Source organism: Camponotus floridanus, unplaced genomic scaffold, assembly GCF_003227725.1.
Source record: "Camponotus floridanus strain SB8 unplaced genomic scaffold, Cflo_v7.5 scaffold31, whole genome shotgun sequence".
Lineage (NCBI taxonomy): Eukaryota > Metazoa > Arthropoda > Insecta > Hymenoptera > Formicidae > Camponotus > Camponotus floridanus.
Genome location: NW_020229448.1, coordinates 923,524 through 927,251, shown reverse-complemented (window position 1 = coordinate 927,251; position 3,728 = coordinate 923,524). Strand labels below are relative to the sequence as shown.

Below are 3,728 nucleotides of genomic sequence, written 5' to 3'. Positions count from 1 at the left end.
ATATAGGTACGAGCGCATACCAACGCACGGAAATGCGCTCACTGACATCGGCGACGTTTGCCGACGTTTCTCTGGAAACTCGACGGCGACATTCCTCCGCCGGTCTTCTTACTTTGTTCAACCTACAACGTACCTCGCTTTTATGTAGCCAATCTTCACGTCAACAATGTAATACGCTTTACATCTCGGCGGAGACAAATAAAATTTCGCGAGCGAGAGACCTGTCCCTGATGAGAAAAGTTAAGAGACGCTTATTCGCGAAATTTGTTCCTTTCTTTCGATAAAATGCAGTTCGAGATAATACAACGGTAATAAGTTTCTGGCGGCGAAATAAAAATGCCTGACTTGAATTACCAGACTTAACTGGATCTCGTATAATAATCAACGATATCTCTCGCTGCAGCGTCTTTTTACCGCGTCTGCTTTAAATTCACGCGTTATACATATCGCTTTAATTCGCAGAAAAATTCGCATAAACAAATATTACATGGATTAAGAAATTTTAAAAAATTTTAAAAAATTTTTACGACTTTGTTCGAAAGTATCAAAAGTCTAGGTATAATTGATACTTATATCGAAGGTAGATGACAATTTTATCAAAGTAGAAAACATATCGCCGACTTGTTAGATCGGCTCACATTTATAACTTTGCTACAAGCCTGGTAATCGTAAACATAATAGGGGGTGTAAAGATGGCAACGGTGGTAACCAGCTGGACAAAGCGTCCGCGTCGAAACATAAAATCAGACATTGCGACTACCAGTACGATATCGTCCGTGTATATGAACGTAAAGAATCCTCTTTACGATATTGTCATGCGGGTTTCGAGATGCGCAACGGGTTACGCGATGACTTACAATTAGCTGGCTAATTAAGAAATCCTGGCGTCTTTGCGCGAGCTTACTTTACGTATTAATATCCACGAGAGACTCCCAGCGAGGATGCGTACAATTAACATGAATTGATCAGGCGTCCTAGATATTACCGCAATTATTACGATAAAATTGCAAAAAAACAATTTGGTACGATGTACCAAATTGCATGTCGGATGGCTAATTGGTGTAAGATTAGCGTGAAATCTTTTCCGAGTAAAATATTACCTATCACATATTATAAAGCGCACTGAAACATGAAGACACATGCAAGACATGTGACAGAAAATGTTAAATGCAATATAAATATTTGAAGAGCCGTCTGTGAAATATAAAATTATACTACACATAAGCGAATGGACATTTAAATGTTGTAGATTGATTTAATCGTTTGAATCAAACATTGTAAATAATTTATTCATTGCATTATTGATTTTAGGAAACGAGAAGAGGAAATCTGTGAAGCATCTTTCGCTAACGAAACAAAGTGCTATAGAAACTTTATTGAAGCCAATGTAATCGAGAAAATGGGAACGGCTCAAGAAATAGAAATGGGAATTTAGATACCTGCTGAGATTTATGTCAAACATTTTATTTTCGTCTCTTACGTCACTCCCTTCTCACACATATCGTTCTCAATTATCCGAATAAGTGTTTAGCAAAAGAGAGAACACATATTCCATCGTCTTTTCATTACTAAATTCATTGAATCAATAATGCATTAGTCTTTTTTTGTATAAAAACTATTACTTTGTATTAAATTCTTGATACTAAACTCTTTTATAATTATTTACATTTTAATATCAAGTGACATATTTTTGAAAAAATATAATTCTTTTCAATTTCGCAGTATATTTAACATTTTACTCGCATTTTAATACTGGGGAATGTGTAGGTAGAGGAGAAAGAATTTCAGTAGGATTTCGGATCTGTGCCTTTGCACGAGCCGAAGCGATTGGTCCTAAAAGAGGCGAAAGAAGAGCAGTGGAGATGGGTCACGCACATAGATGAGTAGATAAATAGGAGTTTACTCAATCTCCGGTGGGAGGACGTAAAGCAAACGATATTGGAACCGTTCGGGTGTGCATCGATGTAAATAAAGGGATGAGAAAATCTTCGTCGGGGGCGTTCGTGCGTGCGGCCATTACGCTAGATTGGATCTTTTTCGTGAACGTCCTATTTGATAATCACGTCGTCTTGTGCCTTCGTACAGGTTTGTTTTTTTTTCCTCAATTACCATCTTATCGATTACGAACGATTCCTGATAAATTTAACGTCGGAAAGAGCGGTGATCGGTTTAGTGCTATGTATTATTAAAAATTAAGTTATTTATTATCAAATTATCAATTAAGTTATTTATTATCGAATTAATAGAAATATAAATTTCCTCTTTTTATAAATATTAAGCTAACTTATTCAGCTATCACTAAAAAATTTCTTTATTCATTTTCCTGTTAATATAAATAATTATGATTTTATAAAGCTACATCTTTTTCAAAAATATTTTACATGTAAAGTTATTGTAGATATTGGATTAAAGTGTAGAAGCATTTTCTCTTTAAAACTTGCAAGATAAATCTCGGCGAAATGTATCGATTTCTTAAGATTTTAGGAATAATCAAGCGAGGTAGCGGACCGTATCCGGCGGGTATAGTTGCAACAGCTACAATGTTACATCCTTGACGGTGTGCGAGTAAATTTCATAGCGCGAGCGAGGACCGCAACCGCAATAAAAGACGAGCGCATCCACGGACGTGCTCGTATACTGGAAGACCAATGGCGACACGTGCAAACGCGCGACAGTGAGCTCGAAAAGAGGTAAGCCACGTATGTATGTATTTGTGCGGGTGTGTATTTTTGCACATGTAGATGCGCGCAAAACGGACGAGCGGACGAGCGTGTGCGGATGACACACGTGAAAATGTTGCAGCGACTGCATCTACGGCTACTGCGGCAACGCTGCGGCTCCAGTTTATTCATGTCCAACGAAATATTTCATGCAAGTCGGTGAGAAGGTTTTCGGCGGATCACACGCACGCGAGACATTGTCGGCCGGCTAAAATTGTCCGGCTATCAAGAGCCAGCCTTACGGCTGTGAAACACCGTCGCGCACTTAGGCCGCGGTTGTGTACACGAGAAGAGGATGATTTATAATTTCAACTATACAATGTATACGTCGGGTTTGCATCTCGATTGTCTTAACTTGACGGTTACCCGCGACCCGCTATTTCCCCCAGTCACGACACCGCTCGCATGTTGGATTTTATCCGACATGCAATTTCTTTTCTATTTTCTTGTAATTTATTATCCGCGTTTCCACCCTCGGAGAAAAGGAATAAATAATCGACTCGAGGTATTCTCGTATAACAAAATGCGGAATGTAAATTTCTCTTACATTATATGTATATGCATGCAGAATAACGTAGCGATAGTTTATAAGATAATTACTCGAAGCTATTTTATAAGGTTTATTTTTATATCGTAAAATAACATATCTCACGAAAATATTTATTCGTTGAAAGACAAGAACAACAAATATTAATCTCTCTCATACACTCAATAATATATTAAGAATCTAAAATATAATAGATTTCCTAGATTCTTAAAACATAATACATATAATATTAATACTTTTTAAATCACGATTTTATAACAAATTTCACATTTTTAACTCGGTAGAAAAATAAAAAATCGCGCGTCTTGCGAGTTTCAAAAAAATGTCATGATCGAAGAAGAAGGGAGCATTTTATAACATAAAAGGCGAGATGACAGATGTAACCTTGTGTCTCCCATTGGTAGAAAAAAAAAACTTGAGATTCCGACTTTATTTTACGTACGAACTTTCAAGTGTCATCT

The 3,728-nt window shown here is 37.0% G+C and overlaps 1 long non-coding RNA gene across 1 annotated transcript; it reads left to right on the top strand.

Annotated features, from left to right (window-relative positions):
• The first annotated feature begins 1,699 nt into the window (after positions 1–1,699).
• LOC105252401 lies at positions 1,700–3,289 on the top strand. Its single transcript, XR_889298.3, has 3 exons — positions 1,700–2,085; positions 2,478–2,690; positions 2,803–3,289. It is a non-coding gene; the product is annotated as an uncharacterized LOC105252401 (long non-coding RNA).
• The last annotated feature ends 439 nt before the right edge of the window (positions 3,290–3,728 follow it).